At 43.3% G+C, this 12,529-nt stretch overlaps 1 protein-coding gene across 1 annotated transcript in view; it reads right to left on the bottom strand.

The window, feature by feature from the left end:
• LOC122802410 (chromatin assembly factor 1 subunit B-like) overlaps nucleotides 1–12,529 on the bottom strand; it is a 586,696-nt gene that overhangs the window by 497,143 nt on the left and 77,024 nt on the right. The gene's annotated exons all lie outside the window — the stretch shown is intronic.

Here is a 12,529-nt window from a genome sequence, read left to right as displayed (position 1 = left end):
GACCACTGAACTGCAAGAAGCCACTGCAAAATTCTCATGTGAAACCTCGCCAGCAGAACAAGTGTTATTGACACCGCCATAAACCCTACAGCTTGAAGAACCAGACATGCAGAAATCTTTGTATTGCCGATAATCTTCCTGAATTGTGATCTAATACTTTCTACTCTCATAGGTGGAAGAGATGCCACTGTTTTCCTTGTGTTTAGATTTGCCCCTATGAATGTTAAATACTGAATGGGTTCTAGTAATGATTTTTCTTAATTTAGTTATCCCCAGATTGGAACACATTTGGATAACCTGGTCTCTTGCTTTTAGTAGCAGATGCCTGGTCAGGGGGGATTCTGAGCCAGTCATCCAAATATGGAAACACCTGGAATCCTTGCAGTCTGAGGTGAACTGCTACCACTGCCATGCATTTGGTGAACACACTGGGTGCTGTGGTGAGACCAAAGGGAAGTGCTCTGAACTGATGATGACTGGCTCCTAAGTGGAAGCATAGGTGCCTTCTGGATAGTCTGTCCATCTTTACGTGGTGGCATGCATCATGAAGGTCTATAGAGCACATCCAGTTGTCTTTTTCCAAGAATAGAAGAATGGACTGAACCACGACAGTCCAGAACTTGCTGCATCAAACTGATTTGTTTAATTTGCTGAGATTCAAAATTGGTTTCCAGTTTCCTGTCTTTTTGGGTACTAAAAACAACCTTGAATAAAAGTTAGATTCTCTCTGGTCTGGGAAGACCTCTTGGATGACTCTTTCTAGCAGCCTTTGAACTTGAATGGCTGCCGGATCCCTCTGACTGACTGAGTGGAACATAGAGGATTTTTTTTTTTGTTTTGGGGAGGGTATAAAGTATCATATGGAAATGATCCTCTGCACCCATGTATCAGATGTTATTTCTAGCCAGGCTCTCTGGTGCAGGGACAATCAACCCCCAATTGCCTCCAGATAAGGCAATCGGGCCTCCTTTCAGGAGCGCTGGAAGGGCCTCCCAAAGAATGCTTCTCTAGACCCTTGATTTTGTAGGCCTCGTCTGCAACGAGGGTGGCATCTTCCATTAGCGTCCCCCCTCTGCCTCTAGGGTGACTACTTCCATGTGTGCTCTGAAAAGACCCTTGTGATTTCTTGAACCACATCTTTCCATTACTTCACTGGTTACTAGAGTAAAGTCTCTGATGAGTGGAAAAACATATGCCCACAGCAGATAGGGTCTTCCCATCTTTCTCCCACCTGGACAAGGTAACTGACTGCACTTGCTCAGCCCTAAAGTAAAAGGAAGCATTGATGAACAAAGACTTAAAAGGCTCTGCAAAGTCACATAAGTGCATCAAGACATGCTTCCTTACGGATATGCCTGAACCTACTGCTCTTTTCATTCCTTTGGCTGCATGTGATATTAGCCTTATGGAAGAGTTAGATATGGATTGTAGGGTGGACAGCTGAAAAGCAACAGAGGCTTGTACTTCTTCAGACACGGATCTTGAAAGGCTATTTGACAGCTCACTGCTCAAATCCCTTTGCAATCTCAATAAATGCGAAAGATATTTCAGGGACCTTAGAGCAAAGGTCACCGACACATACACAAGATTCCATCATCTTGGATTCCTTGTTAGGAGGATGGATAGAAGAACTTTCTTCAGCAAGTTCTTTATTGGTGGCTGCCGCCACAACCATGGCATCTAGCAGTACACCTTTAGTTTATAATTGTTCATCTTTTAGGGCTGTAATTTTGTCTGATCTCAAGGGAATTGGTTCAGTGATGTCTGGGGTGTTCCATACCCGCTTTGAGATCAACTCAATGAGCTCATCAGCAGGCAGGGTCACCCAGGCAACAGATGGATGGGCACCAAACGCCACCACATACACAGACTTCTCAAAGGATTGCTGGACTTCCAGTCACCTCTCTATTTCAGGATTTCTACGATATCGCCAAAGGAGACATCATCAGGGATTGACCTTTTGGATTCTTTGCCTTAATCAAAATCTGTCTCTTCGGTGATGGCTTCTTCAGTGGAGTCCAAGTGTTTCCTCTAATATGTCCTCTTTTTAGGGACCTCCGCTGTGGGATGTTGCAGATAGGTATTAGAAGAGGTGTGGGAACTCTGTTGGGAAGTCTGGGATTTTGGTGCCAGCTGTTCCTGAGGGAGATCCAATTAAAAAAAAACATGCACAGAAATGTCAAAGGTGAAGGTTACGGATCCAAGGGGTTAGGCAGTGTCTGCGCTGGAGAAGCAGACATGGCTCTCTCCATACCCTCAAATGCTGACTATCCCCAAGAAGGAAAGGACCCCGAATCTGACAGGGCATGCTTCTCAGTCATAGTCCCTTCCCACTCAGAAATCAGTCTCCCAGAGGTCGAAGCTGGAGCCAAGCTGGTCCGAGCTAAAGCTCTGAAACAGCTCCAAAAATCTGGGGGCTGAATCCATCACTTCAGAGCTGACAAGGCTGCTATGGCTATAAGAGGTCGCCACCTGAGACTGAACCAAAGAACTCGGAGCAAACATTGGATTTGAGGAAAGGGAGATCCTCTGATCCGATACAGACAACGCTGTGCGGTTCGGATCAGATGGCTTCGATGCTTTAAAGGAAGTAAGTGGAGGAGTAGCTGATGCATGAAACTCCTGACCAGAGAATCTTCTTCACTAGTCTCTTCAGGTCTTCTTCAGTGAGACTCCTGGAAGAGTGAGACGACATGACAGATGGTGATTTAGGTCTCCCCAGGAAGGGAAATGGGATCCTGGAAGGGACAGACTCAAAAGAGGGTGAATATCGAGTCCTAGGAAGGTACATCTGATCCAAGGAGTCCACCTTACTTGGTTGGGACGAAGGCTTTACTAGAAAGGCTCACCCAGACTCTGCTACACTTTGATGTGAGGGAAAGGTTAGTTTGCTTTTTATTTGTTGTATTACTTTACTGCCTTTTTTATTTTGAATACTGTGGTTTGTTTTATTTACCTTGTGTTTTACTTGTATTCTGCTTTAAACTGCATATTAAAACTTGAAGAGACCACAGCTCTACCTCTTGTGAGACGGGCAGAAATTTTTTTCCCCGACCTGCCACCCAGTTACTGTAGTTTTCTTAAACACCACTGTCTTGCAAGGCAACATACCCAGCACTTTAGTCATAGATGACTCTATAGTCAGGCACACTGATGTCCCTCTCACCAGGCTGAACAAGGAGAAAATTACAGTCAGCTGCCTGTCGGGTGCCAGGATCTACCACATAATGCATGCACTCAAGTCACTCCACAACAAGTACAAATATGACTCTGTCATTGTCTACGTTGGAGTGAATGACTTGAGATGTACCTCCTTGGACTACATGAAGAGAGACATGGAAGAGCTCTCCGATCTTGTAGACCAAGCAGGCAAGACCCTAGCCCTGAGTAGCATCCTGCCTTCGCCCAGAATAGTACCACAGTATGAGGACAAAATGATTGACTTCAACAATTGGCTAAGCTTCTGGTGTCATTCAAAGGGGATCAAGTATCTGTCTGCCTGGGACGACATGATCAACAGACCACGATACTTTGCCAGAGATGGTCCGCACCCGTCGCCCCTGAGATTCAGGTTACTGGCCAAGGCTCTTGCCACTCCTATAGTGCCTTTTTTAGGGAAAGTTCAAAGGACAAAACCACCACCATAACGGGTACAAGCATGCAAAATCTGAAGGTAATGCAACTCAATGCTAGAAGTCTAAACCTCAAAATGCACTCTCTCGAGGCACTCCTAAAAATGGAGACCATCGATATCTGTGCAGTAACTGAGACCTGGTTCAAGGCTCCAGAGAGCAACCCTGCAATACCAGGCTACAACTCTTACCACATTTTTCAGCCACCAAACCAGGACCGAAACACTAAAGGTGGAGGAGTGTCCATATTCACCAAGGATATTCACAACACCAGGCTAGCTGCCCAACACAATGCATCTGAAATTTTCCATGTGCAACTAACACTAGGTAGGAGTGCAGTTTGCTACAGATCCCCCACCATGCCCCAAGATTCTCACTACACCTTTCTAAACATACTGGAAAATATTAAGATACAACCACTCTAATACTGGGTGAGTTCAACTACCCTGCCATTAATTAGAAAAACTACTTGTGTACAAACACCTTAGCCTAAGGTTCTTGGAATTCATAAATCCCAATGCCCTGGATCATCTAAACCTTAGTCCCACCAGGGGCTCCAATATCCTAGACCTGGTCATTACCAACATGGGAAATCGATGCTCCACACCTATGGTCACCCCCTCGTCGGTCAGGTCTGACCATAAGCTAATCACCCTTGACATCCACATCCCACCCCCCCCAGTAAGGAAACCTCCATAACAAACTTCTCCAAATCCAACTTCATGCTACTCAAGTCAGAAGTGACAAACTTCATGACACCCATGCAGACGGGAACTGAAAGTTCGACTGCTGAATCCTACACTAAGGCACTGTACAAGCACATCCACTCGTGCATGAATCGTGCCATCCAAATTAGAACCAAGACATTCTCCTTCAAAAAAAGGAAGCCAATCTGGTGGTCCCTTGCCATAAATAAACTTTACAACAAAAAAAAAAAAAAATGTTGCAGAAAAGAGGAAAATCCAAGGATGCAAAAAACTCCCTTACCAGCCTCAGTAAGAAGCTGAGATCCCTCATAGAATCCCCCAAAGCTAGTTATGAAAATAAAATTGCCAAAGATTCCAAAGACAACCACAAGGCATTCTATAGCTATGTCAAGAATCTAAATAGCAATGCTCAGATCTGCTCTGAGGAACAACAGCATGGCATTCAATATACTGATCCCAAGGATACTGCCAATATCCGGGCAGATCGATTCAGTGCCAACTTCATCCCCCCTCTCACCCCCTAAACGGCCCACCTAACTACCAAAAGATCGCCAAATTCTGGTAATAACAGCCACACAGGTAAAAAATGCACTCTCCAAGAGCTAAGAATACAACATCCATGGGACCAGACGACATCCCAGGCTGTGTACTACATGAACTAAAAAATTAACTGGCACCTCACCTAAGTGACATGTTCAATCATAGCTTCATCTCAGGCTTTTTGCCCACTGAGTGGTGCACAGCTACAGTTATCCTACTCCACAAAGGGTGATCCACCTTGGATCCCGGGAACTACCACCTGATCAGTCTAACGAGCCTGATCTGCAAGACCATGGAATGTATTATCATGGAACTTCTAAACAAAGACATTGGCAACCTTTTAACACTGGACCCCATGCAGTTTGGGTTCATGAAGGGCCAATCTTGTCTCCTGAACCTGAATGACTTCTTCGAATCAGTCGCCAGAGCCGTGGACAAGGGTAAGGTGGTCCACACAGCCTATCTGGAGCTCGCCAAGGCCTTCGACACCACCCCCCACTCTGGAATCATAGATAAACTTACTAAGCTGGGCAATAATGCCTATGTTACTCAATGGGTTGCCAATTGGCTTACTGACAGAACCCACACTGTAAAAGTAGGAGACTCCAAATCCAGCTACAGACAAGTGGAGTACCTCAGGGTTCAGTCCTGGGATTGCTCTTGCTTGGCATCTATTTCTCTGAAGTACAAGCCAACACTGAGGGACTCTGGCTAACAAAGTTCGGAGATGACTGCAAACTGGGAGCCATTATTGAATCCCCAAATGATGTTGATATCCTGCAAAAGGGCCTTACAGAAACAGATGCTTGGTGCCAGAGCCATGGGCTCAAGCTCAATGCCAAGAAATGTATAGTTTATATATATATATATGTATATATATAGTTTTTCCCTTTGGGAGAAAAACATGTACCAGTGGTAAGTGATTTACCACATAAGTGGCAGTACACTAAACAGTGAAAGTGTGATAAGAGACTTAGGGACACAGGTGGACAGTGGTCGCAACTTTGATAGCCACATTGCCACAACAGCTAGGAAATCCTTCTGTGTGACACACCTCATCATTAAGAGCTTTTCATCCAGGAAAAAAAGGAGGTCATTGTCCCACTGTACTCATCTCTCATTAGACCCATTACAGAATACAACGCCCAGTTTGGTATGTACCTCTCAAGACATCTGCAACAACTGGAAAGGCCGCAGAAATACCTCACTAAAAGACTCACAGGCCTAAAGCAGATGCCCTATGCTGACCATTTAAAAAAACTCCACCTATACTCTGTCGCATATCATCTACTCAGAGGCAATCTCTGCTTAACATACAAAGCCATGTCAAACCCAGAGCTTTTGGACATGTTACACTTAAAGAAATCCCAATCCCTCAGAGAGACACACTCCAGCGATCTAAACCTTGTCATCACAATGAACAAAACATGCTGGAGAGATAGGTTCCTGACCCAGAGACTCCCCAGACTCCGGAATAGACTGCCCATACATGTCAAGTAGAGCACCTCTTTGACCCTCTTCAAAAGGAGCCTTGATGACTGAATGGGAGATAGGAAATTCACCCCGGGGATCACCTGCTAGACAAGGGTCCAGGGAAGTAAACACTATGGGGAGAAATAGCCAGAGAATTGTTATGGCTAGGCTTGTATAGGCCCTAGGGCCTATCACCTAGGACCAACCTATGAAACAGTCAGCTCTACAGGTTTGAACGTTTTTGCCTTCGGATCCAATGAAATCTTTGGTTCTGATGTCTTGACCTTATTTGCAGTAGGATTCGATGAAGACATCAGCTCCAAAACAGGTCTTTTTCTTCCTTTGTTCGAGACTCTCGAGGATAAGGAATAAGCTGGGCTAGATTGCTTCACGTTTTCCTTTTTCTTTTAGTGTAGCTCCAGAAACTGCCTTACCAAAGGAGGAAGGCATAAGACCTTTTAATATAAGCCTATTTTTGTGTTCAATCAATGCTCTGTGGTTGAACACATGACATATAGCACAGTCCTCCTGCAGGTGAAGGGGGCCAATGCAATATACACACAAGATATGCAAGTCTATTCCACATATAAAGACCATCCATTCCCACACACTCATGGGCCTCTATGCACAGGGGATAAGACTGGGTTCCTCTTTGCTTGTTGGTGTACCAGACTTCCAACATATTGTCTGTCTGAAATGGAATAGTCCCCAGAGGGAGAGAGTCTTTGAAACGCCTGCAATACCTGGAATCCCTTGAGCCTCAAATGGGCTGCCACTACTGCCATGCATTTGGTAGACACCCTCGAGGTAATGATTGTCTCGTAGCTGAAAACAAAGATGCATCCAAAATAGTCTATTTTTGAGATAATATGCATCCTGAAGGTCTGTGGAACACATCCAGTCGTGCTTGTGCAGAAATTGCAGGATGGATTGAACAGTGACCATTTGGAACTTAGCTTTCTTCACAAACTGGTTCAAACCGCTTAGATCCAAACATTGCTCTGAGGTTCCCTGTCACTAAAAAGAAGCATGAATAAGTTCCAAACCCTATATGGTTGGGTGAAACTATCTGGATGACTTTTTTCTAACAGCTTTTGTATTTCTCGTGCTGCTTCCTTCCTCTCTCTGGGTGGGACATTGGGAAGTTTCTTCCTGCAACACCAAGGAAGAAGGGAAAAGGGTATGCAATAACCCCTGGATATTATTCTTAGCACTCATAAAATCTTTTGTGATGATTGTCCATGCATCTAGGTACAAACAGGAAAGACCTCCAACTGCCTCCAGAGTATAAAAGTCGGGCAGTACTGCAGGAGTGCTGATACAGCCTTTCTGAAAAAGGATCCCTAAAGCCCTGGTTCTGCAGGCCTCCTCTGCTTCTAGGGTGACATCTGCCATTAAGATTTCCTCCTCTGTCTCTGGTGGAAGCATTCCCCAAGCTAATCCCAGAAAAGCCCCCACCGACTTACGAGACCACAGCAACTTACTACCTTTCTGCTTTCAGAAGAAGATCCGTTGAGTTGTAGAAAACTTGACTCCGACAGCAGAGAGGGTTTTTCCATCCTTTTCACTGCAGCTAAGCAGATCTTAAACAAATGACCCAAAAAGAGATTTGCCATCAAAAGGGGCATTATAAAAGACATCTTAAAGGGCTTTGCAAAAAAAAAGCATGCTTAGATTGGAGAGGGAGACACAATGGACTTGGTAGGTGCACTCATATGGATTCAGTAGGGGATGGAGCTGGAAGGACCCCCATCTGGATCTGAATTCTGAAAAATTTACGCATCACCCTATCCACATCTGCTTCTGACACACTTCTAGAAGACCTAGAAAACTCAGTGGAAGGGGGGGGGGTCTGAAAAAGTTGAGTGGGCAGAGATGGAGAAACAGGTTTCAGTGCATACTCTGGCGTACGGCTTCTAAGTCCCAACTAGATCTCTGATCCAAGGACTTAGGATTTGAGAAAGACATAGACGGTAAAGGGGATATAATGATAGGAGCTAAACCATTTAGATTTGATGAAAGCTTTGGATCAGAGGGTGGCCGAAGAAATTTCTGATCCAAGGAGGTTTGGTCTAAAATTTTTCTAATTTTCTCCAGCAGCTCTGAGGAAGCCCTTGGGGACTTCGGAGGAGATCTCCTCCTGACATCTGAACAAACAGATTTGAATGTTTTAGAGGGAGTTTTGATTCCCAGAAGCAGCAGGAAGCAAGCCTTTGGAATGAGTTTATTGCACTTGTCTGATAACGCTCTGGGATTACAATTAGCACAAACGGAACAGGCCATGTTAAGATGATCCCATCCTAGATAATAACCACACTTCTTGTGGGCATCTGAGTTTGGGATCTTAAAACAAAAGATGTGCACTTTTTAAATCCAGTTGGTTTCTCCTACATGGCCATGGAGAATACCACAGAGTTAAGGAAGAAACGAGTTCATAACAGCAAAAAATATAAACCTTTTTTTCTAGACAAAAAATAGCCCAAGAAAGAAAGAAAAGGGAAAAATACTAACTATGGTGTACAAGAAAATACCTAAAGGTAAGGGAAAATTACCAACAATGGTGCCAAGACCACTCAAAGTAGAGTAGAGTTTAAAAAAAAAGAAAAAAAAAAGGTACAGAAAAAATCCTAAAGCCAGCAAAATAAAGAGATGATAAAAACAGGGGAAACAAATTACAAGATTTTAGAATGATTTAATTAAACTGGAAAAAATGACAAGAAAAATACTGCTTTCAATGCTTAACAGTGGAACCTATGTCTAACCACAACAGCAGTAAACGAGATCTGAGGCAATGGGGACGGAGTAGAGCATTATGAGCAGGAGGAGTTCAAAAGCTGGATCCGAAATCTAGTATATGCAGCAGAGTTGGATCCAAGGATTGGATCCTACCCCATTAGTGAGGAAGAATGAAAAGGACAACATCAGATTAAATGTTTAGTGTGAATTGAGAAGTCTGGAGCTGGGGGTAAGCTGCACATTCTGTTATGTTTCCGTTGAAACTATCTCGCTACAGATCCAGACAAAAAATTTGAGAGCTCTGACCACTGTTTGCAATGTGAAAAGAAAAACTAAAATAAAAAAGGGCAAGCAGAAGTTATTGGAACTGCATAAGAGATGGCGGTTTTCCTGGTACCTAAACACCTCACTACTTTTACTAGAACAGTTTATAATTTAGTTTTATTTAAAGATAGTCAATGCACTTTTTATTAAGGCTAAAATTTAATGATGGAAAGAGCTGGAAGACTGTATAGACACAGAACCTAAGATGGCAGAGTTCTAAAGTATTGACTTCAGAAATATGACTTAATTCCTTGAGTTGAACTGAAGGCAGTAATGCTGGGTGAAAGTGTACAAAGAGAACCAAGTGGCCATGGCACAAATGTATGCAAGTGAAATACTCTAAGACTTAATTAGGGACATACACTCTAAATGGTTTTGGCTCTGTCAGTGGCATATGCCAACTGGTTGAATACAATGCAGCCTACAGAAAATCCTATGGAAGTCTATGGAATACATAATTACTAAAGGTCAAGCAAAGTACTACTTTGTCTGCCTTCAAACTTAGTTCTGATTGGATGGGTAGACAAATTTACGCCTGGGTTATGTACAGCGCGCTGCTGTATTTGGGAGATGGACAATATTAAGTACTCAAATTTTTAAGTACTTTTACCTAAAGGTGTATATCGCTGGCCTCTTATAGTCCTCTGTGATCTCCTGCCTAGAAATGTATATGTTCCAGATGGTAAAACAATTGGAATGTGGCTGGCAACTGGAAGCTGTTCTCTCTTTCAAACAAAGCAGACGAATATCTGAGCTTTCTTCCTAACCTCAAATAAACAATTAAACATGCTTGATGCAATGTCCGGCATACTAAGGCCTCAAAAAGATGGAACTTGTCCACCCACTTTAAGCAAGAAATAAGGTGCACATGCCTCACTTCACCCTTTTCTGAAAATGATAGCATCTTTGAGCACTACATGCTGGGTCTGTTTTACACGCGCCACTGAAGTCTGATTCACCATGAAATTCACTCTGGGAAAAGCAGCTTTGCACTCCAGAACACAGACAGGGGGTGGAGAGTCCAAGTCTAAAACTCACCAGTCTTTTGTGACAGTTCTCTAGGCTACAGTAAAATTCCAAGACACCTATGACAGTCAAATGTAATAGCCATAGGCTGAATCTTTTCACAAGGGCCCCCTTGACCCTAGTTTCTGGAAGGTCCAAAAGCTTTTGGAAATAATTCATCACTTACCAGGAATGGAAATGGAGCATGCAAGATGAACAGCTGTGGACCTCAAATTCCAAAGCACTGGAGAAGTAAACTCTTGCCAAACAAGTACTAAAGCTTTGATTCCTTATCAGATGCAAGATGGTCAACTGTAATGGTCTCTGGGACCAATGCTGGACCAAGAGTTCCAAACGAGTAACAAGGATACTCAGTGCTGTACCCACTCAGTCAGGGGCATATAGTGGGCAATTTCCTTCTTGAGGCAGAAAGGAGGCATAATCAAGGTGCTTCTAGGATGCTTGGATAACGCATTTAACTGAGAACAGAGAGCACAATCCATGATTCATGAAGACACTAAGGCATTTCTTGGGTATGGAGAGATTAAATAAGGGCTCAACAGCTTGACAAGATTGTTTATTACAAGCATAAGGGCCTCTGAGAATAAGAAGTCATCCAGGAAAGCAGAGGGAGGAGTGGCTTGATTGTCCGTTTCTGAGACAACAAACTCAGGGTCCACTGACTCCACACAAAAAAAGCCAGAGTATGAGGGCATCCCCATGCATACTTCCACCACACTATCAAATGAGTGAACCAAGAAACATTAAACTGAAGTATGATCCAAATTGTTAAGAAACAGAAACCTAAAACACTACAGAAAAGCCTGCGAAGGATCCAACACTTAAACCAAAGCTATCAAACAATCTTATTATCAACAACAAGAACAAAAAGTGAGTCCCACCTCTACTTTCAAAGTCTGGATAATTTATTCAATACAGTTCAGTATACTTGCAAAAACAGTTCTTAATCTCTTAGCGCCTCGGCCACAGCCTTTTCAGAGTAAACAATCAAAACTATCAAACAATCTTGTTGTTGTCTAAGACCAACTTTTTTCAGGACCTTCCAGCGCAAATGACACTGGGGACCACCACAGGAAGGGAGTATTATGCCCCAAAAAAAGCTTACCAGTGACCAGGTGTCTGAAAGGGCCTCTTTCCAAGGATCAGGCTGGTTGACTTCAAGATTCAGATTACTGACATGGGGTTAGCTGAAGCAAGAACCCAGGAATTCACCCTCATGATGGACTATGGGAAAGCATTTCTTTGTAGTCTCTCTATACTTCGCCAAAGAATGAGCTAAGTGCACGAAGGGAATGGGGTTTGGGAGGTCATGTTAACACAACCAGCTCTCTTAAATGTTTATCACTGAAATGGTGCTCCAATCTGTGCCAGGAACTGCAAAAAGGACCCTTTTTTCTGGTTCATAAATGAGAAGCAGTCAATGGTCACCACATTTTTGTTTGTAAAGTAGATGAAAATGTTCTCCCTTTTGTACCTTCAAGGTTCAGGATTAAAACACAGACACCTGTGGCAACTTTTAAATTAGCACCCCCTCCCCAACACAATACAGACAACACCAGAGCAAGTATTGCCTTGTGATCTAACAACCACATGGACACTTAGTGCACTACTAAAGCATGCAAATGCACAATGAAGCAGATGATGCAGGGGACACAGCAGCTGACAAACACAGCATATTAAATCACAGCATGTCCTGGTAAACGTGCACAGATATCCTCCACCCTCAACCAGCACTAGGTTACTACAAAATGATGAAGACAAGATCTGCCCATTTCTATCCCATGGTGAAGGACTACAACTGGTATGTCCCAAGTTAATATGGACTGCTCTTGGCTGCTTATACTGAATCTTGAGTATGAAACTCAGTAGCTTTCTGGCTTTAACATGCATTTTCAAGGCTTATTTTAAATACCAACTTTATGGGGTGGTGATTTTCATTTAGTTTTACAGTAATTTTCTATTCTTATAAAACCTATTCTGTCCTTACTAATGACAATTTATTTTGTTATTTGATGCATTTTTATTCTTCGGCTGAGGTGTCTTCTGTGCGGAGTCTGTATGTCCTCCCTGTGGTCGTGTGGGTTTCCTCCG

This window comes from Protopterus annectens, chromosome 5.part0 (assembly GCF_019279795.1).
Source record: "Protopterus annectens isolate FY-2018-M chromosome 5.part0, PAN1.0, whole genome shotgun sequence".
NCBI lineage: Eukaryota > Metazoa > Chordata > Ceratodontiformes > Protopteridae > Protopterus > Protopterus annectens.
This window is presented reverse-complemented; position numbering and strand designations above follow the sequence as displayed.